This window comes from Oryx dammah, unplaced genomic scaffold (genome assembly GCF_014754425.2).
Source record: "Oryx dammah isolate SB20612 unplaced genomic scaffold, SCBI_Odam_1.1 HiC_scaffold_18, whole genome shotgun sequence".
Classification (NCBI taxonomy): domain Eukaryota; kingdom Metazoa; phylum Chordata; class Mammalia; order Artiodactyla; family Bovidae; genus Oryx; species Oryx dammah.
The window spans coordinates 112,845,949-112,872,993 of NW_024070202.1; the positions used below are offsets into that span (position 1 = coordinate 112,845,949).

General features: G+C 40.8%; 1 protein-coding gene across 1 annotated transcript in view; it reads left to right on the forward strand.

Annotated features, from left to right (window-relative positions):
- The window catches only part of LOC120877906 (GTPase IMAP family member 1-like), a 597,608-nt gene that overhangs the window by 278,050 nt on the left and 292,513 nt on the right, over window positions 1–27,045 (forward strand). The gene's annotated exons all lie outside the window — the stretch shown is intronic.

The window sequence follows — 27,045 nt, forward strand, 5'->3', positions numbered from 1 at the left end:
AGAGCCCAGGGAGAGGGGAGCCTCTGAGGTCATGAGAGTTGGTCACGGGTTAGAGAGGTGAACCAGCAAACTGGACCCATGCAATTGAGGGCTCCCCTGTCCTAGAAATGTGCCTTCTGCTTACCTCTCCAGCTCCCAGTTGTCATTTATGTTATTTATGTTCAGTCCTTCAGTCATGTCTGACTCTTTGCAACCCATGGACTGCAGCATACCAGGTTTTCCTGTCCTTCACCATCTCCAGGAGCTTCTCAAACTCATGTCCATTGTGTCAGTGACACCATTCAACCGTCTCATCCTCTGTCATCCCCTTCTCCTGCCTTCAATCTTTCACAGCATCAGGGTATTTCTAATGAGTCGGCTCTTTGCATCAGGTAGCCAAAGTATTGGAGCTTCATCCTCAGTCCTTCCAATCAATATTCAGGGTTGATTTCCTTTAGGATTGACTGGTTTGATCTCTGTGCAGTAAAAAGGACTCTCAAGAGTCTTTTCCAACACCACACTTCAAAACATCAATTCAACCTTCTTTATGGTTCAACTCTCACATCCGTACTGACTACAGGAATAAACATACCTTTCACTATACAAACCTTTGTTGGCAAAGTAATGTTTCTGCTTTTTAATATGCTGTCTAGGTTTATCATAGATTTTCTTCCAAAGAGCAAGTGTCTTTTAATTTCATGGCTGCAGTCACTATTTGCAGTGATTTTGGAGCCCAAGAAAATAATGTCTGTCACTGTTTCCATTGTTTCCCCATCTATTTGCCGTGAAGTGATGGGACCAGATGCCATGATCTTCATTTTTTGAATCTTGAGCTTTAAGCCAGTTTTTTCACTCTCCTCTTTCACTTTCATCAAGAGGCTCTTTAGTTCCTCTTCCCTTTCTGTCACAATGGTGCTGTCATCTGCTAATCAGAGGTTATTGATGTTTCTCCTGGCAATCTTGATTCCAGCTTCTGCTTCATCCAGCCTGGCATTTCTCATGATGTACTTTGCATATAAATTAAATAAACAGGGTGACAATATACAGCCTTGACATACTCCTTTCCCAATCTGGAACTAGTTCACTGTTCCATGTCTGGTTCTAACTGTGACTTCTTGACCTGCATCCAGACTTCTCGGGACACAAGTAAGCTGGGTTGGTATTCCCATCTCCAAGAATGTTCCACAGTTTGTTGTGATCCACAGTCAAAGGCTTTAGTGTAGTCAATGAAGCAGAAATTGATGTTTTTCTGGAATTCTTTTCTGTTTTCTATAATCCAACGAATGTTGGTGACTTGATCTTTGGTTTCTCTGAATCCAGCTTTTACTTCTGGAAGTTTTTGATTCGTGTACTGTTGAAGTAGCTTTGAGAATTTTGAGCATTACTTTGCTAGTGTGTGAGATGAGTGCAATTGTGCGGTAGTTTGAGCATTCTTTGGCATTGCCTTTCTTTGGAATTGGAATGAAAACTGACCTTTGCCTGTCCAGTGGCCACTGCTGAGTTTTCCAAATTTGCTGGCATATTGAGTGCAGCACTTTCACAGCATCATCTTTTAGAATTTGAAATAGCTCAGTTGGAATTCCATCACCTCCACTAGCTTTGTTCATAGTGATGCTTTCTAAGGCCCACTTGACTTTGCATTCCAGGATGTCTGGCTCTAGGTGAGTGATCACACCATCGTGGTTATCCAGGTCATTAAGATATCTTTTGTAGAGCTCTTCTGTGTATTCTTGCCACCTCTTCTTAAAATCTTCTGCTTCTGTTAGGTCCATACCATTTCTGTCCTTTATTGAGCCCATCTTTGCATGAAACTTTCCCTTGGTATCTCCAATTTTCTTGAAGAGATCTCTAGTCTTTCCCATTCTATTCTTTTCCTCTACTTCTTTGCATTGTTCACTGAGGAAGGTTTTCTTATCTCTTCTTTCTATTCTTGGGACTCTACTTTCAGATGAGCATATTTTCCCTTTACTCCTTTGCCTTTTGTTTCTCTTCTTTTCTCAGCTATTTGTAAGACCTCCTCAGAGAAACATTGTGCCTTTTTGCACTTCTTTTTCTAGAGGATGGTCTTGATCACTGTCTCCTGTACAATGCTATGAACCACTCTCAGAAGCCCCATCCCAAAGACAGAACCTTGAGTAGAAACTCACACCATCTGGATGGTATAAGTGACCAAACCCACTTAAGGACTCTATGTAAGTGTTTTAGGTTCTGGCAGACAGGTGTGGAGACCCTTCTCCTTGTGGAGACCCTTCTCCTTGTTGTCACCCAAGACAAGCATTGTGAGTCAGTCTGCTTGTGTATTAAACCTGCCAGCTTCCAGCCTGGAGTGGTTGGCCTCACCATCAGGTTTCAGATTAAACCTGGATAAATCCGGAGGAAGCTGCAAACCAATTTATGTTTTAAGTGTCATCTATACTTATAAACAAATGCAAAAATGGAATATCCAAGGCAATAGTTCTCAAAGTTATTTCTTCTTGTGAAAAAGCATCCTGATTATCTAAATTTCTTCCTAAATTGGATTGCATTCTCCGGGATTTGAAATCTACAAATTGCCATACTGAAGAATGGTTCTTGGTAGGTATTCCATTTCCACACTGTTGAAGTTTAACCTGCCTTCTTGCTCTAGGTCTTTTTTTTTTTTTTAATAAGTGAACATTTTCTATAATTATTCCATAATTTACAAATTATTCCTTTTTTGTTTATTGTCTGTCTCTTCAAGGAACACTGAAAGCTCTGGCAAGGCAGGGATCTTTACCTGCTATCATGTGCTAATATATCCAGTTGCCTAGAATAGCACATGACATGTAATAGGCTTTCAATAGACACTGAATGAAAATTCTATTTCATTTGATATTTTGTTCATGTTTGTTTAGAATTAGATTGCTGTATGTGCCTATATTCTGATTTCAATCTATCTCTAGTTTCATGTTTTAGATTTGGATTTCTTTTGCAATCTACTCCAAAAACTATTTTTTAATAACTAAAATCTTTGGTGTGTTTATCATAACTATATTATTATTATTATTATTTACTTCACAATATTGTATTGGTTTTGCCACACATCAACATGAACCCACCATGGGTGTACAAGTGTTCCCAATCCCGAACCTCCCTCCCACCTCCCCCCCCACACCATCCCTCCGGGTCATCCCAGTGCACCAGCCCCAAGCATCCTGCACCCTGCATCAAACCTAGACTGGTGATTCGTTTCTTATATGCTATTATATATGTTTCAATGCCATTCTCCCAATCATCCCCCCTTTTCTCTCTCCCACAGAATCCAAAAGACTGTTCTATACATCTGTGTCTCTTTTGCTGTCTCGCATACAGGGTTATCATTACCATCTTTCTAAATTCCATATATATGCATTAGTATACTGTATTGGTATTTTTCTTTCTGGCTTACTTCACTTTGTATAATCGGCTCCAGTTTCATCCACCTCATTAGAACTGATTCAAATGTATTCTGTGTAATGGCTGAGTAATACTCCATTGTGTATATGTACCACAGCTTTCTTATCCATTCATCTGCTGATGGACATCTAGGTTGCTTCCATGTCCTGGCTATTGTAAACAGTGCTGCGATGAACATTGGGGTATACGTGTCTCTTTCAATTCTGGTTTCCTTGGTGTGTATGCCCAGCAGTGGGATTGCTGGGTCATATGGCAGCTCTATTTCCAGTTTTTTAAGGAATCTCCACACTGTTCTCCATAGTGGCTGTACTAATTTGCATTCCCACCAACAGTGTAAGAGGGTTCCCTTTTCTCCACACCCTCTCCAGCATTTATTGCTTGTAGACTTTAGGATTGCAGCTATTCTGACTGGTGTGAGATGGTACCTCATTGTGGTTTTGATTAGCATTTCTCTGATAATGAGTGATATTGAGCATCTTTTCATGCGTTTGTTAGCCATCTGTATGTCTTCTTTGGAGAAATGTCTATTTAGTTCTTTGGCCCATTTTTTGATTGGGTCGTTTATTTTTCTTGAATTGAGCTGGAGGAGTTGCTTGTATATTTTTGAGATTAGTTCTTTGTCAGTTGTTTCATTTGCTATTATTTTCCCCCATTCCGAAAGCTGTCTTTTCACCTTGTTTATAGATTCCTTTGTTGTCCAGAAGCTTTTAATTTTAATTAGTTCCCATTTGTTTATTTTTGCTTTTATTTCCAATACTCTGGGAGGTGGGTCATAGAGAATCCTGCTGTGATTTATGTCGGAGAGTGTTTTGCTTATGTTCTCCTCTAGGAGTTTTATAGTTTCTGGTCTTACATTTAGATCTTTAATCCATTTTGAGTTTATTTTTGTGTGTGGTGTTAGAAAGTGATCTAGTTTCATTCTTTTGCAAGTGGTTGACCAGTTTTCCCAGCACCACTTGTTAAAAAGATTGTTTAATCCATTGTATATTCTTGGCTACTTTGTCGAAGATAAGGTGTCCATAGGTGTGTGGATTTATCTCTGGGCTTTCTATTTTGTTCCATTGATCTATATTTCTGCCTTTGTGCCAGTACCATACTGTCTTGCTGACTGTGGCTTTGTAGTAGAGCCTGAAGTCAGGCAGGTTGATTCCTCCTGTTCCATTCTTCTTTCTCAAGATTGCTTTGGCTATTCGAGGTTTTTTGTATTTCCATATAAATTGTGAAATTATTTGTTCTAGCTCTGTGAAAAACGCCTCTGGTAGCTTGATATTTTATGATCTAGCTGGATGCATTCATAATTTTATTTTTTGCTGTCTACTTGTCCAATCTGTTTCATAATTTGTGTTTTCTTCCTTCCTTGTACCTTAATTTGGATTATTTGATTATTTTTCACATTGTATTTTTTCCTCTACTTGTATGGAAAATTTTAGTTTTTTTTAAAGGTTTTAGATTTGAAAGTTTACACATCATTCATAGTTATTACAAAATATTTTGTTTTACTCCCTGTATAACACATATTCATATCAAAATTTTAAAACAATCTATACTTTTATTTTCCTGTTATACAACAAATAGTTTAGAACATTTAATTTCCATTCTCACCTCACACCCGTGTGTGTGCTAAGTCTCTTCCTGACTGTTTGTGACCCCATGCACTGTAGCCTGCCAGGCTCCTCTGTCCATGGGATTCTCCAGGCAAGAATACTGCAGTGGGTTGCCATTTCCTCCTCCAGGGGATTTTCCCCACCCAGAGATCAAATCTGAGTCTTTTACATCTCCTGCATTGGCAGGTGGATTCTTGACCACTAGTACCACCTGGGAAGCCCACCTTGTATTCCTATGTACATATTATTGGTGTTGTGTATTTTAATTTTCTTGTTTTCTCCCTTTTAAACCATAAAAGTTATTACTATTATCTTTCCTTTCTTCCTTCTTTCAAGAATCTTTTTCACCTCTCACTTAATATCTGGGATTACTTTCCTCTTCCTCAAGTGCACTCTTGACAAATTCTCTTAGTGAGCCTGTGCTGGTGGCAAAACTGTCTGTGTTGTCTGAAATGTGTTTCTTTTGCACTTATTTTTGACAGCTATTTTCCCGAGTGTAGAATTTTAAGTTGACTGTTATTTTCTTTCAGCACATTGGAAACCTGCTTCCACTTTTTTATGGCTTCCTTTGTTGTTACTAAGAAATCAGCATAGTTCCTATCTTCTCTTCTTCAAAAGTCACTGGTGTGTTTTTTCTGATTACTTTTTTAGACATTCTCTTTGTTTTCATGTCCCACAGTTTCACTATTACATGTTATGGTTTGATATCTTTCTTAATGATCTTCTTTGACATTCAGTTCAGTTTAATCATTCAGTCAGGTCTGACTCTGCGACCCCATGGATTGCAGCACACCAGGCCTCCCTGTCCATCACCAAACTCCCAGAGTCTACTCAAACTCATGTCCATTGAGATGGTAGTCCCATCCAACTATCTCATCCTCTGTCGTCCCCTTCTCCTCCTGCCTTCAATCTTTCCCAGCATCAGGGTCTTTTCCAGTGAGTCAGTTCTTCACATCAGGGGGCCAAAGTATTGCAATTTCAGCTTCAGCATCACTCCTTCAATGAATATTCAGGACTGATTTCCTTTATGATTGACTAGTTGGATCTCCTTGCAGTCCAAAGGACTCTCAAGAGTCTTCTCCAACACCACAGTTCAAAAGCAAAAGTTCTTCAGCGCTCAGCCTTCCTTATGGTCCAACTCTCACATCCATACATGACTACTGGAAGCACCATAGCCTTGATTAGATGGACTTTTGTTGGCAGAGTAATGTCTTTGCTTTTTAATATGCTGTCTAGGCTAGACATAGCTTTTCTTCCAAGGAGCAAGTGTCTTTTAATTTAATGGCTGCAGTCACCATCTGCAGTGATTTTGCAGCCCAAAGAATAAAGTCTCTCACCATTTCCATTGTTTCCCCATCTATTTGCCATGAAGTGATAGGACCAGATGCCATGATCTTCGCTTTTCAAATGTTGAGTTTTAAGATGGCTTTTTCACTCTCCTCTTAAACTTTCATCAAGAGGCTTTAGTTCTTCTTACCTTTCCTCCATAAGGGTGTTGTCATCTGTATATCTGAGGTTATTGATATTTCTCCCAACAATCTTGATTCCAGTGTGCTTCACCCAGCACAGCTTTTCATATGATGTATTTTGCATATAAGTTAAATAAGCAGGATGACAATATACAGCATTGATATACTCCTTTCCCATTTTGGATCTAGTCTGTTGTTTCATGTCCAGTTCTAACTGTTCCTTCTTGGTCTGCTTACAGATTTCTCGGGGGGCAGGTAAGGTGGTCAGGTATTCCCATCTCTTTAAGAATTTTTCACAGTCTGTTGTGATCCAGACAGTGTCACAACAGCCTTTGGTATTAGCTTTCTGGAATGTTTTGACTGTTGAATTTCATAAACTGAGAAAAAAATTCAAACATTATCACTTTAAAATCTACCTGGATCTTCCCTAGTGGTCCAGTGATTAAGACTTTGCTTTCCAATGAAGAGGGTGTGAGTTCAGTCCCTAGTCTGGGAGCTATGATCTCACATGCCTCAGACCAAAAAACCAAAAACAGAAGCAATATGTAACAAATTCAATAAAGACTTTTAAAATGGTCCACATCAAAATAATCTTAAAAAAATTAAGTAAAGACTTCTTCTACACTATTCTCTCTCTCCTTTTTTTCTATAAGCATCTTTTGCCTCTTTAAATTGCCTTCTGGTCATTTCTGTTTCAAATCTATCATCCCCTTCACTAACTAGAAACCACTGACTTTGTATAACCTTTCATTGAGGGAGTGGCCCCTTGGAGTCAGCGGTAAAATTTCCTCTATTAGATACCACCTTGAATCTCCCATTGCCTTTGACGCTGATTTTCACATCAATATGGCTAAGAGAAGCAAAGCGTCAATCCTCCAGGGCTGGTAAAGTATCCTCAGAGAGACAGCCTGCTGCTGTACTCCACTTGCCACCTTCACTTAGTTCTATTCTGATAAAGCTTATTATTTGCCTCTGTCCTATGCTTTTAAGAAAAGGTATGAAATATGCTTTCAGCATTTTTAGTTAATTTCAATGGATGGATTAATAATGTAGATATCTGAAAGAGAAATTTACTTTCATTTGGTTAGGTTTTTTTTTTCCTGTTTTTGTTTGTTGAGTTAATAGCACCCCTAGGGTTTTTTTTTTTTTTTTTTAGTTTATCTTTGTCTCTTTCATCTCTCCATCATATTGCAGTTTGTCCTCAAGTGGCCGTTCCCCCAATTGCCTTTTCATATTTTGGAATAAATAATTGGAAAAGCTGGAAGTTTCACCTGTGAGTGAGAGTTCTGAGTGCAGGCCTCACCTGAGGTGACTGCAGGACAGGATGCTATAGAGAGGGAACCCAAAATGCCCGAATGTGGAGGATTTTCTCTGGAGATGCTCTAATCAAAGGGCAAAATCCTTCAGTTATGACTCGGGAAGAGTGACCTTGAAGTGTGAGCCTCTGAACAGGGGCAAGTGAGGAGACAGTTGGGCCTGCTATCTTATGGTCACATCCTCAACGGATCTGCAGCCCCATCCCATCGCAGCTGAAATGTCTGACGCCCACCTCTCCATGATGCTTCTGTCGCCTCTGTGGATGCCTCAGCCCTAGCCTCTCTGGGTCCATGCTGACTGTGGATGTTCTGCCCCAGTGCTCCCTTCAGAAATTGTTGCATCCTCTTGTATCTGATATGTATGCTTCTAAGTTCTCTATGCAAAGAAATAGAGGAAAACAATGGAGTGGGAAAGACTAGAGATCTCTTCAAGAAAATTAGAGATACGAAGGGACCATTTCATGCAAAGATGGGCTTGATAAAGGACAGAAATGGTATGGACCTAATAGAAGCAGAAGATATTAAGAAGAGGTGGCAGGAATACAAAGAAGAGCTATACAAAAAAGATCTTAATGAATACAGATAATGAAACCAGATAACCATGATGGTCTGATCACTCACCTAGAGCCAGATATATTAGAGTGCAAAGTCAAGTGGGCCTTAGAAAGCATCACTATGAACAAAGCTAGTGGAGGTGATGGATTTCCAACTGAGCTATTTCAAATTCTAAAAGATGATGCTGTTAAAGTGCTGCACTCAATATGCCAACAAATTTGGAAAACTCAGCAGTGGCCACAGGACTGGAAAAGGTCAGTTTTCATTCCAATCCCAAAGAAAGGAAATGCCAAAGAATGTTCAAACTACTGCACAATTGCATTCATTTCACATACTAGCAAAGCAATGCTCAAAATTCTCCAATCTAGACTTCAGCAGTACATGAACTGAGAAATTCAGAAGTAAAATCTGGATTTAGAAAAGGCAGAGGGACCAGAGATTAAATCACCAACATTCGTTGAATCATAGAAGAAGCAAGAGAATTCCAGAAAAGCATCTACTTCTGCTTCATTAACTACATTAAAGCCTTTGACTGTGTGGATCACAACAAACTGTGGAAAGTTCTTAGAGATAGGAATACCAGACTATCTTACCTGCCTCCTGAGAGACGTGTATGCACGTTAAGAAGTTAAGAAGCCATAGTTAGAACCAGTGGAACAATGGGCTGGTTCCAATTTAGGAAAGGATTACATCACAGTGGTATACTGTCACCTTGCTCATTTAACTTATATGCAAAGAACATCACGTGACATGCTGGGATGGATGAAGCACAGAATCAAGGTTTTGGGAGAAATATCAATAACTTCAGATATGCAGATGACAGCACCCTTATGGCAGAAAGTGAAGAGCAACTAAAAAGCCTCTTGATGAAAGTGAAACAGGAGAGTGAAAAAGCTGGCTTAAAACTCAACATTCAAAAAATGAAGATCATGGCATCCAGTCCCATCACTTCATGGCCAACAGATGGGGAAACAAAGAGAAGTGAAAGACTTTATTTTCATAGTCTCCAAAATCACTGTAGATGGTGACTGCAGCCATGAAATTAAAAGACACTTGCTCCCTGCAAGAAAAGCTTTGACAAATCTAGACAGCATATAAAAAGCATAGACATTACTTTGCCAACAAAGGTCCATCTAATCAAAATTATGATTTTTTCAGTAGTCATATATGAATATGAGAGTTGGACCATAAAGAAGGCTGAGCACTGAAGAATTGATGCTTTTGAACCATGGTTTTGGAGACTACTCTTGAGAGACCCTTGGACTGCAAGGAGATCCAACCAGTCCATCCTAAAGGAAATCAGTCCTGAATATTCATTGGAAGCACTGATGCTGAAGCTGAAACTCCAGTCCTTTGGCCACCTGATGTGAAGAACTGACTCCTTGGAAAAGACTCTGATGCTGGGAAAGATTGAAGGCAGGAGGACAAGAGGACAACAGAAGACGAGATGGTCCGATGGCATCACTGACTCGATGGACATGAGTTTGAGCAAGCTCCGGGAGTTGGTGATGGATAGGTAGGCTTGGCCAGCTGCCATCAATGGGGTCGCAAAAAATAGGACAGGACTTAACTGAACAACAAGTTCTCTATGACATCCTGATTTTATGAGGGTTTTCAAAAAGAGAGTGTCTGTGGTCTGTAATTGATCTCAGTTCATTTTCTAGAATGGCTGGCATATGGCCAGTTTGCCATCTCAACGCTGAAATCCCTGATCTCCTGTCACAAAGAGATAAAGCATAATAAAATAAAATGAGCAAACTACTTTTACATGTTTATACACAGACCTTTTTTTTTTTTTTTTTTTGGTCACCATTTAAAGCTTGGAAATAGAGAAATTTTAATGCAAATTTCATGCTGCTTCAAAATAGGCAATAATAAAAAATAATTGAGTTGTTAAGTTTTCTGTAAGCAGTTTAAACTTTTAAAACTCCATTGTCAGGATTCTAAAAGGCATAGGAAAGCAGAGCAACCTGTGTGCACTGATTGCACTGATTCTCCACTCAGCTCACAACAGAGTTGTGACTGTCCTCAGTCAGGCCTCCTCAACATGTCTGAATCCATTGTAAGCATCACCTCATGTAGTGGGGAAGTGAACCTTGCATCTTAAGCTTTCTGTCCTGTGAAGTGACCACAGCTATGAGTGACAAGTAAGGTCAAAGGTGAAGGAGATGAGGCAGGAAATGGTTTTGGCTGTTTACTGGAAATTTTATAACAGTCATTCTTGTTATTCTGAGAAGATTCTGAGAAAGGGGTAAACCACAGACTTCCTGTGGACTGTGCTCTTATATGTGTGAAAATCATCCTCTTTACCATAGAATTTCTAGTGAATAGGTACAGATATTTTTACATGCATGAGAAGGTAGCTCAGTTTAGTTTAGTCACTCAGTCGTGTCTGACTCTTTGCAACCCCATGGATTGCAGCACACCAGGCCTCCCTGTCCATCACCAACTCTGAGTTTACCCAAACTCATGTCCATTGGATCAGTGCTGCCATCCAACCCTCTCATCCCCTGTCTTCATCTTCTCTTCCTGCCTTCAACATTTCCCAGCATCAGGGTCTTTTCCAATGAGTCAGTTCTTTGCATCGGGTGGCCAAAGTACTGGAGTTTCAGCTTCAGCATCAGTCCTTCCAATGAATATTCAGGACTGATTTCCTTTAGGATTGGCTGGTTGGATCTCCTTGCTGTCCAAGGGACTCTCAAGAGTCTTCTCCAATACCACAGTACAAAAACATCAATTCTTCAGCATTCAACTTTCTTTTTAGTCCAAATCTCACATCCGTACATGACAACTGGAAAAACCATAACTTTAACTAGATAGACCTCTGTTGGCAAAGTAATGTCTCTACTTTTTAATATGGTGTCTAGGTTGGTCATAATTTTTCTTCCAAGGAGCAAGCATCTTTTGATTTCATGACACTTGTTCTTAGTTCATTTTCTAGAATGGCTGGCATATGGCCAGTTTGCCATCTGCAGTGATTTTGGAGCCCCCCAAAATAAAGTCTGTCACTGCTTCCACTGTTTCCCCATATATTTGCCATGAAGTGATGGGACCAGATGTCATGATCTTAGTTTTCTGAATGTTGAGTTTTAAGCCAACTTTTTCACTCTCCTCTTTCACTTTCATCAAGAGGCTCTTTAATTCTTCTTTGCACTGATGAATACAGATGCAAAAATACTTAACAAAATTCTAGCAAACAGAATCCAACAACATATTAAAAAGATCTTCCATCATGACCAAGTGGGCTTTATCCCAGGAATGCAAGGATTCTTTAATATCCAAAAATCAATCAATGTAATACACCACATTAACAAATTCAAAGATAAAAACCATATGATTATCTCAATAGATGCAGAAAAAGTCTTTGACAAAATTCAACACCCATTTATGATAAAAACTCTCCAGAAAGCAAGAATAGAAGGAACATATCTCAACAAAATAAAAGCTATATATGACAAACCCACAGCAAATGTTATCCTCAATGGTGAAAAACTGAGAGCATTTCCCCTAAAGTCAGGAACAAGGTAAGGATCCCCACTCTCACCACTACTATTCAGCATAGTTTTGGAAATTTTGGCCACAGCAATCAGAGCAGAAAAAGAAATAAAAGAAATCCAGATTTGAAAAGAAGTAAAACTCTCACTGTTTGCAGATGACATGATCCTCTACATAGAAAACCCTAAAGACTCTACCAGAAAATTATTAGAGCTAATCAATGAATATAGTAAAGTTGCAAGATATAAAATTAACACACAGAAATCCTTTGCATTCCTATATACTAACAATGAGAAAACAGAGAGAGAAATTAAGGAAACAATTCCATTCACCATTGTAATGAAAAGAATAAAATACTTAGGAATATATCTACCTAAAGAAACAAAAGACTTATATATATATAAAACTATAAAACACTGATGAAAGAAATCAAAGAGAACACAAATAGATGGAGAAATATACCATGTTCATGGATCAGAAGAATCAATATAGTGAAAAATGAGTATACTACTCAAAGCAATCTATAGATTCAATGCAATCACTATCAAGCTACCAACTGTATTTTTCACAGAACTAGAACAAATAATTTCACAATTTATATGGAAATACAAAAAACCTCAAATAGCCAAAGCAATCTTGAGAAAGAAGAATGGAACAGGAGGAATCAACCTGCCTGACTTCAGGCTCTACTACAAAGCCACAGTCAGCAAGACAGTATGGTACTGGCACAAAGGCAGAAATATAGATCAATGGAACAAAATAGAAAGCCCAGAGATAAATCCACACACCTATGGACACCTTATCTTCGACAAAGTAGCCAAGAATATACAATGGATTAAACAATCTTTTTAACAAGTGGTGCTGGGAAAACTGGTCAACCACTTGCAAAAGAATGAAACTAGATCACTTTCTAACACCACACACAAAAATAAACTCAAAATGGATTATAGATCTAAATGTAAGGCCAGAAACTATAAAACTCCTAGAGGAAAACATAGGCAAAACACTCTCCAACATAAATCACAGCAGGATCCTCTATGACCCACTTCCCAGAGTAATGGAAATAAAAGCAAAAATAAACAAATGGGACCTAATTAAACTTAAAAGCTTTTGCACAGTGAAGGAAACTATAAGCAAAGTGAAAAGACAGCTTTCCGAATGGGAGAAAATAATAGCAAATGAAACAACTGACAAACAACTAATCTCAAAAATATAGAAGCAACTCCTGCAGCTCAATTCAAGAAAAATAAACGACCCAATCAAAAAATGGGCCAAAGAACTAAATAGACATTTCTCCAAAAAAGACATACAGATGGCTAACAAACACATGAAAAGATGCTCAACATCACTTATTATCAGAGAAAATGCAAATCAAAACCACAATGAGGTACAATTTCACGCCAGTCAGAATGGCTGCTATCCAAAAATCTACAAACAATAAATGCTGGAGAGGGTGTGGAGAAAAGGGAACCCTCTTACACTGTTGGTGGGAATGCAAACTAGTACAGCGACTATGGAGAACAGTGTGGAGATTCCTTAAAAAAACTGGAAATAGAGCTGCCATATGACCTAGCAATCCCACTGCTGGGCATACACACCAAGGAAACCAGAATTGAAAGAAACACGTATATCACAATGTTCATCACAGCACTGTTTATAATAGCCAGGACATGGAAGCTACCTAGATGTCCATCAGCAGATGAATGGATAAGAAAGCTGTGGTACATATAAACAACGGAATATTACTCGGCCATTAAAAAGAATGCATTTGAATCAGTTCTAACGAGGTGGATGAAACTGGAGCCTATTATACAGAGTGAAGTAAGCCAGAAAGAAAAACACCAATACAGTATACTAACACATATATATGGGATTTAGAAAGATGGTAATGATAACCCTATATGTGAGACAGAAAAGAGACACAGATATATAGAACACTCTTTTGGTCTCTGTGGGAGAAGGCGAGGGTGGGATGATCTGAGAGAATAGCATTGAAACGTATATTATAATATGTGAAACAGATCTCCAGTCCAGGTTTGATACATGAGACAGGGTGCTTAGGGCTGGTGCACTAGGAATACCCTGAGGGATGGGATGGGGAAGGAGGTGGGAGGGGTGTTCAGGATGGGGAAAACATGTAAACCCATGGCTGATTCATATCAATGTATGGCAAAAACCACTACAATATTGTAAAGTAATTAGCCTCCAACTAAAATAAATAAATTTTAAAAAAATTATTCGCTTTCTGCCATTAAGTGTCGTGTCATCTGCCTCTCTGAGGTTACTGATATTGAGAAGATAGTATGTGGGTTGAAACAGGGGTGTCAAATTATGAAACACAAACAGGAAATGATTAAAAGAGCAGAAACTATTGAAATTAAAACTGCAAGGCCTTTGTGGCTTTGAGCTTCAAGAGTGGAAAAATAGATACCAACTCTGCATGGGTAGAAATTGAAATTTACATTGTAAAAGGGCCAGGAGACAAGGTAGTGTGACAACTTGGGCCAGTTTTACGATCAGTCTCCCACAATTGACTATCCTGCTCACATCCAATTGTGCCTAAATTGTGTATTTTTCTTCTTTATTGAATTTTAATTTACATAAAATAAAATTTATGGATTTTTTGCAGTATATTCAATAATTAATTAAAATATTTCTAAGTCTTGGTATTTCTTATTAGCTTATATATGTGTTTACATGTTGAAATGAACATTCATTTTACTTTATTTGTCATTCTATTAATGTCATTTGTTTCATCTATTGATTTGTGAATGTGGCACCATCCTTGCATCCTTGGATAAGTCTCAGTTGATCATGGGGCATGATGGTCTTAATGTATGTTAAATTTGGCTTGCTATTAATTTTTTGAATCTATATTCGTTAGAGGTAATGACATGTATTTTTTTGTAATGGCCTTGTATTTAAAAAAAAAAAAATAGTATTGATCTATTTGGCCTCAAAATGTGTTTGGAAGTGTTCCTTTCTCTTCAGCTTTTTGGAAGAATTTGAGAAGGCTTGGTATTAATTCTCAAAATGTTTGGTTGAATTCACCAGTGAAGCCATATGGTATAGGCTTTTCCTTGTTGGGAGGTTTTCATTACAGTTTCAATCTCTGTACTCATTATTAGTCTGTTCAAATTTTCTGTTTCTTTATGATTAAGTCTTTGTAGGTTGCATATTTTTAGGAATTTATCTAGTTCTTCCAGTTTATCCACTTTTCTTTAAAAAAAAAATCCATCTCTTAATTTTGTTGATCCTTTCTATTGAAAAAAATGTACCTAGATGGCTGCAATTTTTCAGCTTTATTGAATTTTTAAAAAGATTTATTTTTCATTCAGTACAGTGGAATCTTAGTTCCTAGACCAGGGATCGAACTCTGTGCCCACTGCAGTGAAAATGAGAAACCGTAACTGTTGTACTGCCAGATAATTCCTTCCAGTGCGATTTTTTAAAAAAGATTAATTTTGATGTGGACCATTTTTAAAGTCTTTAACTTATTACAATATTGTTTCTTTTTTGTATTTTGGTTTTTTGGTCACCAGGCATGTGGAATATTAGTTCCCTGGCCAGAGGTCGAGTGTGTGTCCCTGTATTGGCAGGCAGATCCTTAACCACTGGAGCCTCCATTGTGATGTTTAAATGCATTCTTTTCTTCAGTGATTAAAGCAGATGAACCATATATGTCTAATAGACCACAAAATGGGCTGTTTTAGTTAAAGTTCAAGTTAAATCATGTATAAACCAGTGTGAATTTCCCATGCCCCTCTTCCATCATGATGATCTGTGATCACTGGTCTTTGAAGCTACTCTTGTAATTGTCTTGGTGTGCCATACACCACATCCATATAGGACAGTGAACTTGACTGGGAAATGTGTGTGTTCTGATTGCTCCTCTAAGTAACCCTTCACCTGTCTCTCTTTCTCTCTTTGCATCTCCCTATGCCCAAGAAACAACAATATTGAAATTAGGCAATTAATAACCCAATGCTTGCCTCTAACTGCTCAAGTGAAGGGAAGGGTTCACACATCACTCAGTTTGAATCAAAAGCTAAAACTGGTGAAACTTAGTGAGGAAGGCATGTAAAAATCCAAGACAAGCTGAAAGCTAGGTTTTTTTTGCCAAACATTTAGCTGAATTATGAACGCAAAGGAAAAGTTCTTGAGGGAAACTACAGGTACTACTCCAGTGAACTTAGAATGATAAGAAAATGAAATAGCTATTCTGATATGGAGAGAGTTTTAGTAGCCACAGCATTCCATTATGCTAAAGCCTAATCCAGAGAAATGTCCAAACTCTCTTCAATTCTCTAAAGATAAGGAGAGGTGAAGAAGCTGCAGAAGAAAAGTTTGAAACTAGCAGAGGCTGGTTAATGAAGTTTGAGGAAAGAAGCCATCTCCATAACATAAATGTGCACAGTGAAGCAGCCAGAGCTGATGTAGAAATGCATGTAAGTTATTCAGAAGATCTAGCTAAGATAAACAACAGATTTCCAGTGTAAGTGAAACAGCTTTATCTTAGGGGAAAAAAAAATGCTGTCTAGAACTTTCATAGCTACAAAGGAGAAGTCAATCCTGTATGCATGCTTAGTTGCTAAGTCATGTCTGACTCTTTGCAATCCCATGGACTGTAGCCCACTAGGCTCCTGTGTCTGTGGGATTCTCCAGGCAAGAATGCTGCAGTGCACTGCCATTTCCTCCTCCAGAGGATCTTCCTGACCCAGGGATCGAACCCAGGTCTCCAGCAGCTCCTGCATTGGCAGGAGGATTCTTGACCACCAGTGCCACCTGGGAAGCCCAGAGAAGTCAATGCCTGACCTCAAATCCTCAAAGGACACACTGACTCTCTTGTTAGAGGTTAACATAGCTGCTGACTTTAAGTTGAAGCCAATGCTCATTGACCATTGTGAAAATCCTAAGGTGCTTAAGAATTATGCTAAATCTACTCTGCCTGTGCCTTACACATGGAACAACAAACTTTGGATGACAGCCCATCTGTTTGCAACATAGTTTGCTAAAGATGTTAAGCCCACTGTTGAGACCTACTGCTCAGGGAAAAAGATTCCTTTTAAAATATTACTGGTAATTGACAATGCCCTTGGTCACACAAGAGCTCTGATGGAAATGTACTGTGAGATTAATGTTGTTTTCATGCTTGTGAACACATCCATTCTTAGCCCTTATTGATATAAGGAGTAATTTTGACTTTTGAATCTTATTCTTTAGGGAATACACTTCATAAGGATATAGCTACCATATATAGTGATTCCTTTGATGCATCTGGGCAAAGTTAGTAGTAAACCATCTGGAAAGGCCTCATTAATCTAGATGCCATTAAGAATATTCATGATTCACAGGAAGAGGTCAAAATATCAACATTAACAGGAGTTTGAAAGAAGCTGATTCTAGTCCTCATAGGTGATTTTAAGGGACTCAACACATGAAGTTAAAAGATGCTTGCTCCTTGGAAGAAAAGCAATGACAAACCTAGACAGCATATTAAAAAGCAGAGACATCACTTTGCCAACAAAAGTCCGTATAGTCAAAGCTATGGTTTTTCCAGTAGTCATGTAAAACAAAGCTTAGCCCTGAAGCATTGATGCTTTGGAACTGTGGTGCTGGAGAAGACTCTTGAGAGTCCCTTTGAGAGCAAGGAGAGCAAACCAGTCAATTCTAAAGGAAATCAATCCTGAATATTCTTTGGAAGAACTGATGACTTCACTGGTAGCTCAGCTGGTAAAGAATCCACCTGCAATGCAGGAGACCCTGATTTGATTCCTGGGTTGGGAAGTTCTCCTGGAGAAGGGATAGGCTACCCACCCCAGTATTCTTCAGCTTTCCTGGTGGCTCAGACAGTAAAGAATCCGCCTGCAATGCAGGAGACCTGGCTTCGATCCCTGGGTTGGGAAGATCCCCTGGAGGAGGGCATAGCAACCCACTCCAGTGTTCTCGTCTTGAGAATCTCCATAGACAGAGGAACCTGTAGTCCATGGGGTCCCAAAGAGTCGGACATGACTGAGTGACTAATCAGCACATGCTGTAGCTGAAGCTACAGTACTTTGGCCGCCTGATGCAAAGAGTTGACTCATTGGAAAAGACCCTGATGCTGGGAAAGATTGAAGGCAGGAGGAAAAGGGAGAGACAGAGGATGAGATGGTGGATGACATCACCGACTCAATGGAAATGAGTCTGAGCAAACTCTGGGAGATAGTGAAGGACAGGGAAGCCCAGAGTGCTGCAGTCCATGTGGTTGCAAAGAGTCAGATACAACTTAGTGACTGAACAATAACAACAATTGATAAAGCAGCAGCAGAGTTTGAGAAAATTTATTTCAATTCTGAAAGAAGCTCTACAGTGGGTAAAATGCTGAGAAATAGCAATGCATGTTACAGAGAAATCATTTATGAAAGGAAAAGTTAATTGATGTGACAAACTCCACTATTGTCTAACCTTAAAGAATTGCCTCAGCCATGCGAGCCTTAAGCAGCCACCATCTTCACCTTGATTAGTCAGCAGTCCTCAACATTGAGGCAAGACTCTCCACCCGCAAAAAGATTATGACTCACCAAAGGCTTAGATGATGGTTGTCAGTGATTTTAAATTCAGGTATGTACATTATTTTTTAGACAAAACGCTATTGTATGCTTAATAGACTACAGTGTAGTGTGAACATAGCTTGTATGTGCCCTGGGAAGCTAAAAACTTGGTGTGATATTAACTTGGTTGCAGTGATCTGGAACCAAATCAACAATGTTTCTAAGGTATGCCTGTGTAAGAGGACTGTTTTTAGACACTGAGCAACAGGCTGCTCTGGACTGATCCATAGATGGGTCAGATGGATGGAAAGTGGAAGTGGAAGTGGATGACAAGTGGGATCAACACAAAAGAATGACAGACCATAGCAAATAACTGGATAAATTTTAAAAAAAGATTATTTTCAGTATCTAAATTTTTCCTAAAGATAGTTGGCTTTTAAAGACAAAGCTAGAAGAATATATCACTGAGTTTATATTCTGTTGTTCTTTAGCCACTAAATTATGCCTGACACTTTTGTGACCCCATGGACTGTAGCCTGCCAGGCTTCTCTGTCCATGGGATTTCCTAGGCAAGATTACTGGAGTACGTTGCCATTTTTTTCTCCAGAGGATCTTCCTGACCCAGGGATTGAGCCCTAGTCTCCTGCATTGGCAGGTGGATTTTTTACAACTGAGTCAACAGAGAAGCCTGTTTGTATTTCACTTAAATGTAAAAGGTATAAAATAATAATGCAGAAGATGGGAGGGAGGAAATAAAAGATAGTGTTCTAAAGAACTTCCAGTATATATGAAGTGATATAACCCTCTCTGAAGAGAGGATGAGAAATTAAATGTGCATATTCTTGAGAGTCCCTTGAACTGCAAGGAGATCTAACCAGTGCATCCTAAAGGAAATCAGTCCTGAATGTTCACTGGAAGGACAGATGCTGAAGCTGAAACTCCAATATTTTCGCCACCTGATTCAAAGAGCTGACTCATTTGAAAAGACCCTGATACAGGGAAAGATTGAAGGCGAGAGGAGAAGGGGACGACAGAGGATGAGATGGTTGGACGGCATCACCGACTCAATGGACAAGAACTTAAGTAAGCTCCAGGAGGTGGTGATGGACAGGAGAGCCCGGCGTGCTGCAGCCCATGGGGTTGCAAAAGTCAGACATGACTGAGTGACTGAAGTGAACTAATTGTAAATTGTGGAGCAATCACTAAGAAAATAAAGTCAGGTATAGCTAACAAAGCAATAGTGGAAATAAAACGAAAACTTAAAATTTCATCATAAAAAAAGCAGAGAAAAAGAAAAAAAGACAGGTGGAATAAACATGAAGAAGCAAATAGCAAGATGATGAATTTAAACACAACTATATAAATAATCATATTAGATGCAAGTTATCTCAACTCTTCAAGTATAAAAGCAAGACCTACCTGCAAACTGTCTAAGGAAATCTCACCCTAAATATCAAGACATAGAGAGGTGAAAGTAGAAGAGATGAAAAAGATACATGATGCATAGGTTGAGAACATGAAACCTACAGTGGCTATAATATCAGCGGTTTCAGAACAATACTATATCTCTCTCAGGGCTAAAGGAGGACCCTTCATCGTGGTAAAAAGGCTAATTCATCAACAAGACACAGTAATGTTGAATGTGATGCTCCTCATACATAACTGAGATTCAGAAAAATCCCAGAGAACTTCAAAATTCAAGAAGTAAAAACAGACAGAAATAAATGGGGGAAAATAGACAAGTCCACACATAGAGTTGGAGATTTAAACTCCAACTCATGTACCAATAATACTTATTATTTCCTTTTTCCTTTAAGATTGAACACAAACAAGGGGAGGAAATTGTGTTTCGTAACTCAGATTTCTTCCCACCAAAGACTTATGGTTTCATTTCCCCATTTCCCACAACCTATCCTTGAGTGATTGTGTTGGGATGAAGAGATGCATGGAGGAAGAGAAGGAGAATGAATTCAAAGACTTAGACTGTGGCTGTAGGTCAAAGCTAGTGGAGGTGATGGAATTCCAGTTGAGCTATTTCAAATTCTGAAAGATGATGCTGTGAAAGTGCTGCAATCAATATGCCAGTAAATTTGGAAAACTCAGCAGTGGCCACAGGATTGGAAAAGGCCAGTTTTTATTTCAATCCCAAAGAAAGGCAATGCCAAAGAATGCTCAAACTACCGCACAATTGCACTCATCTCACACACTAGTAAAGTAATGCTCAAAATTCTCCAAGCCAGGCTTCAGCAATACGTGAACCGTGAACTTCCAGATGTTCAAGCTGGTTTTCGAAAAGGCAGAGGAACCAGAGATCAAATTGCCAACATCTGCTGGATCATGGAAAAAGCAAGAGAGTTCCAGAAAAACATCTATTTCTGCTTTATTGACTATGCCAAAGCCTTTGACTGTGTGGATCACAATAAACTGTGGAAAATTCTGAAAGAGATGGGAATACCAGAGCACCTGACCTGCTTCTTGAGAAACCTATATGCAAGTCAGGAAGCAACAGTTAGAACTGGACATGGAACAACAGGCTGATTCCAAATAGGAGAAGGAGTACGTCAAGGCTGTATATTGTCACCCTGCTTATTGAATTTCTATGCAGAGTACATCATGAGAAACGCTGGACTGGAAGAAACACAAGCTGGAATCAAGATTGCCGGGAGAAATATCAATAACCTCAGATATGCAGATGACACCACCCTTATGGCAGAAAGTGAAGAGGAACTAAAAAGCCTCTTGATGAAAGTAAAAGAGGAGAGTGAAAAAGTTGCTTTAAAGCTCAACATTCAGAAAACGAAGATCATGGCATCCGGTCCCATCACTTCATGGGAAATAGATGGGGAAACAGTGTCAGATTTTATTTTGGGGGGGCTCGAAAATCACTGCAGATGGTGACTGTGGCCATGAAATTAAAAGACACTTACTCCTTGGAAGAAAAGTTATGACCAACCTAGACAGCATATTCAAAAGCAGAGATATTACTTTGCCAACAAAGGTCCATCTAGTCAAGGCTATGGTTTTTCCTGTGGTCATGTATGGATGTGAGGGTTGGACAGTGAAGAAGGCTGAGTGCCGAAGAATTGATGCTTTTGAACTGTGGTGTTGGAGAAGACTCTTGAGAGTCCCTTGGACTGCAAGGAGATCCAACCAGTCCATTCTGAAGGAGATCAGCCCTGGGATTTCTTTGGAAGGACTGATGCTGAAGCTGAAACTCCAGTACTTTGGCCACCTCATGTGAATAGCTGACTCATTGGAAAAGACTCTGATGCTGGGAGGGATTGGGGGCAGGAGAAGAAGGGGACGACAGAGGATGAGATGGCTGGATGGCATCACCAACTCGATGGACGTGAGTCTGAGTGAACTCTGGGAGTTGGTGATGGACAGGGAGGCCTGCCATGCTGCGATTCATGGGGGTCGCAAAAAGTCGGACACGACTGAGTGACTGGACTGAACTGAACTGAACTCTAGGTCCTGAATAGGGGAGTGCTTTGTGCATGCCATGTAAGATTTCTGGGCCTCAGTGTCCTCCTTTTTTCAAAAAAAGATAAAAAAAAGCTAAAAGCCCTTCTGGCTGAAAGTAAAGCCAGAGCCCCTGAAATCACTCAGCAGTTGGAGGTGGATGTTCGTTCACAGTGCTTCCATCTAGTGTCCCATGAGGCTGATTCTTGGCACGGCCTAGATGTGCACCCTGACCAGGCAGCAGTTTCCCACATACAGTGAAACGTACAAGACTAGAGTCATCTGAAGACAAATGCTTTTCCCCAGGATATAGAACTTACTAGACTATTTGCTGTCATATTTCCTTACTGAGGGTAAGTTTTTTTTTTTTTTTTTTTTTCAGATAAAGCTGCCATCTTGTAAAACAGAGACCAGGCAGGGATGGGAGAAGTTGAAAGTATGGGACAGTTAATTCAGTGGTTGTAGGAAGCTCTGAGCATCAAAGAGCCCTCTAGGTGGAGACAGAATAGGGAGAATGTTCTGGAAAGGTTGGAAAAATTCAGTAACCCCAAAGGAATGATCCTAAAGACTTTGGCCATCTGGGATGATTTATTCCACCAGCCCTGTGAGGGCTCCCTTTATTCTCGATGTAAGAATATCTCCTCTGAGCCCAGGCTGTGGTGGGAATAGAGGGTGTGATGGCTGAATTGGTCCAGGAGTCCTAGTCCTTCTAGGTCTTTTCCTTTCTATTTTTTCTTCTCTTCCTCCTCAAGAGGCATTTATTACTCCTTTTGTCAGTTAAGGTTGCTAAAACAAATAGCAGAGACTAGGTGGTAATCAAGAAATATTTATTTCTTACTGCTCTGGAGGCTGGGAGGTCCAAGATCAAAGTGTGGGGGATTTGGTGTCTGGTGGTCGCTGTGTCCTATCTGGTGGAGAGAGAGATCTAGTTTCTTCCTTTTCTTTGTTGTTGTTGTTGTTCAGTCTCTAAGTCCTCTCCAAGTCTTTTGTGGCCCCATGGACTGTAGCCTACAGGTTCCTCTGTGCCTGAGATGTCCAAAGCAAGAATGCTGGAGTGGGTTGTCGTTTTTTCCTCCTGGGGATCTTCCCCATCCAGGGATCGATCCTGTATCTCCTGCATTGGCAGGTGGATTCCTTACCACTGAGCCACTAGGGAAGCCCCCTAAAAAAAATGTACATAACTTTAAAAATACTTTATTGCTGAAAAGTGTTAACCATCATCTGAGACTTCAGCAAGTCCTAGTAGCAACATCTAAGGTCACTGACCACAGACCAGCGTAATAAATACAGTACGTCCCCTACATGGGAATCTTCAAGTGGTGAACTTTCAAAGATGCAAAGAATAAATAAGCAAAGGAACTTCTCTTTTCCTAGTATCAGGAAAGACCTCCGTGTATAGCTAAATCTCCTACTTAGACTCAACATCCACTGAGTCCTGAAGGGGCTTCCCTGGAATCTTGAAGAACGTGAAAAATCCGTGGAGCAGGACTATCCTGACAATGACAAAGGGAGAAGCAGAGGAGATGGGATGGCCCCTGGGTGAGTCTTTTCTGTGCTTCTTTCACCCTTTTGTTAGGGTCAAACCCCTGACTGCACACTGACTGAAACTGCCCACCCTGGCCAGGCACCACAGTAACCACTTGCTTGAGTTACTTTATCACAGAAAGTCCTGGTAAGGAACACAAACTAACAAGCCACCACCAACTGGAAGAGTTCGAGAAAGGTCAAAAGGAGAAGCCACATGTTCTACCACCTCCCAGAATCCTTCTCGCTTGCATCCATCTTGGCCGAGCAAGGCATGCACCATCAGGAAGGACCTTGAGCCAGAATGATTGGCCAAAGACAAGCCAGAAACTAATCCCATCACCATGAAACCTGAGACTTTGAGCCACATGGCAGAGCAGTTCTCCTGGGTTCCCTTACCCTACTGCTCTCCCCTCGGGGGTGGGGGGACCCTGCCCAATAGTCTCTTGCTTTATCAGCTCCTGTGTCTCCTCAGACAATTCATTTCCGAGTGTTAGACAAGAGCCCCCTTTGGGGCCCTGAAAGGGATCCCCTTTCTGTAAGTTTGAGGGAGAATCAGAGCTCATACTTGAACACTTTCAAAGGAATCACTTTGGCGAACATCTAAGGTGGAGCACGACCCTGTCTCCTCCTCTACTGTAAAATATTCCTGGGTTCTTCCTCCAGCTTTACTCCCCTAGAAAGTCAACAAAGGTGGAATGCCATCTGGCTCACTGAGAAATGCCGCTCCTGGGGTGAGAGATGCTTTCTCATTGCGGGGAAGCCTGGGAGCTGACCATCTGCATCCCTGGAGGGAAGCCATTCTTCCACATCCCTGCTCCCAAATACTTTCTTTAGTGAGTTTCCCTGGTCCAGTGCCTTCCCTGGAGGGAGGAGGAGACTGCCCAGCCCACAGGGCTTCACGGTAGACTCCACCAGATCTGAAGTCTCCGCCTTCCTCTGCTCAGCCCAGTCTCCTCTGAGGGCCCAGGCAGTAGGGGGAGCCAGGGTCCCCAGGAGGCCAACAGAAAGCTGGCTCCCTCCCGACCTTGACATCAGTGCCACTCTGTGTCAATTCACCCCCTCAGTGTCCCCATTCCTGTCGTGTCCTCTCCATCCCCACACCTCCCGTTATGGCTTAGGCCCCGATGGATGGCTGAGATGGAATTCTTTTATTCTGAGTGTGATGCCATGTTCCTAGGCTCACACTTATTTAGTCCAACCACCACATTGCTGCAGTGTGATCTTCCTGAAATTCCTAAGCTAAAAGCCCTTGAACCCACCCAGCCAGGTCCCTCCCTGCCTCTTCCAGTGATTCTCAGTCTCCTGCCTGACCCAGCATTACCGATTGGGGCACAGATTTGGATTACTGTGATTCTGGGCTTGCCTGCTCCCTCTGCCTGAAGTCAGTCCTGGAAGGAGGGCCAGCATGTTTCTAGAAGCCCCGGCCCCACCCTAGCCAGGGCACCTCTGCCCCCCAAGCCTGTACTCTCCTTCTGGTTGACATGCCACTGTGGACAAATTCCTCTCACACCCATTTTTAGTTTAATTTATTCATTGGCCACACTGGGTTTTCGTTGCTGCCCGGGCTTTCTCTAGTTGTGACCAGCGAGGGGCTACTCTTGCTTCCCTCTGTGGACTCTCACTTCTGGCTCACCCTCATTTTTATACTGCACAGGTGCCTTTGGCCTTACTTCTCTCAGATCCCTGGTGACCAGCAGAGACCCCGGCCCTCAGCACTCAGCTACATGTGGGTGGAGCGGGACTGGATGAAGTCAAGGAAGGGAGAGGCCAACATGAGTCAGACAGTGTGGGAAGACTGCACTGAGGAGGAGGTCCTTGGTCTGAGAACTCCCAGTTGCTTGGTGTTTCAAGGGTTTGAGGAGCTCACACATAACACTCCTTGCACAAGATTGGAATCAGTTATGGGATAGCACTGTCGAGGTAAACTGCACCTTTATCACCAGCAGGGACATGGACAATGAGTTGGGCGTCACAGAGAGTTCATCACTTACCCACCCAGTCACAGAATGCCTGTGAGACCGTGGGTCTCCCCTACAGGGTATGAAGGGACAGGCAGCTATCCCATAGAAGGAGAAGTTGGGAAGGGGTCACCCAGCCCCTTCCTCATCTGATTTCCTCTTTCCACTGACTTGGTGACCTCCACTCAGACTTCACCCCAGTGTCTTCCTGGTTCTCTTTTCTACCACTGAATTGTGCAATGCCACCCTTTCCGCAAATTTCTACAAGTATCACACACGATTGTGCTGACCTTGTGGTTCAAGATGTTCCACTACATCTCAGCTCAACCCATGATGGAAAACCTCCTCTAAGATGGGGGGCAAACGACAGCCTGCAGATCAAATCCAGGCTGAGGCCAGTTCTGTGAACTGAGGAGAGTTTTTACATTGTTGAATAATAGAAGAAGCAAGAGAATTCCAGAAAAACATCTACTTCTGCTTCATTGCCTACGTCAAAGCCTTTGGCTATGTGGATCACAACAAACTGTAGAACATTCTTAAACAGATGGGAATACCAGACCACCTTACCTGCCTCCTGAGAAACCTGTATGCAGGTCAAGAAGCAACATTCAGAACTGGACAGGGAACAATGGACTGGTTTCAAACTGGGAAAGGAGTACATCAAGGCTGTATATTGTTACCATGCTTATTTAATGTATATGTGGAGTACATTATGCAAAATGCCAGGCTGGATGAAGCACACCTAGAATCAAGATTGCTGGGAGAAATACCAATAACCTCAGATATGCAGATGACACCACCCTTATGGCAGAAAGTGAGGAGGAACTAGAGAGCCTCCTGATGACGGTGAAAGAGGAAGAGTTAAAAAGCTGGCTTAAAATTCAACATTCAAAACACAAAGATCATGGCATTTGGTCCCATCACTTCATGGCAAAAAGATGAGGAAACAATGATAACAATGACATATTTTCTTTTCTTGGGCTCCAAAAATCACTGTAGATGGTGACTGTAGCCATGAAATTAAAAGACACTTGCTCCTTGGAAGAAAAGTTATGACAATCCTAGACAGTGTATTAAAAGCAGAGTTATTCCTTTGCTGACAAAGATCAAAGCTATGGTCTTTCCAATAGTCATGTGTTGATGTGAGAGCTGGAGTATAAACAAGGCTGAGCACCAAAGAATTGATGTTCTTGAACTGTGATGTTGGAGAAGACTCTTGAGAGTCCCTTGGATTGCAAGGAGATCAAACCAGTCAATCCTAAAGGAAAGCAGTCCTGAATATTCTTTGGAAGGACTGATGCTGAAGCTGAAGCTCCAATACTTCGGCCACCTAAGAGCTGACTCATTAGAAGAGACAGAAAAAATCTTTCAAAAAAGTCTTTGCTGGGAAAGATTGAAGGCAGGAGGATTCAGGGATGTCATAGAATGAGATGGTTGGATGGCATCACCAACTCAATGGACATGAGTTTGAGCAAGCTCTTGGAGATGGTGAATGACAGGGAAACCTGGCATGCTGGAGTCCACGGGATTGTAAATAGCCAGACAGGACTGAGCGACTGAACAACAACGGGTCAAAAAATCAAGAGAAGCATAATGTTTCATCACCACATATGAAAAGTCCATGCAATTCAAATTTCATAAATTTGTAGGGAATGCAGTCTTGCAGGTCACTTCCTTCTTCTCCAGGGTGGCTTTTGTGCTACAAGGAGATGGTTGAGTGTTGAAGGATACCA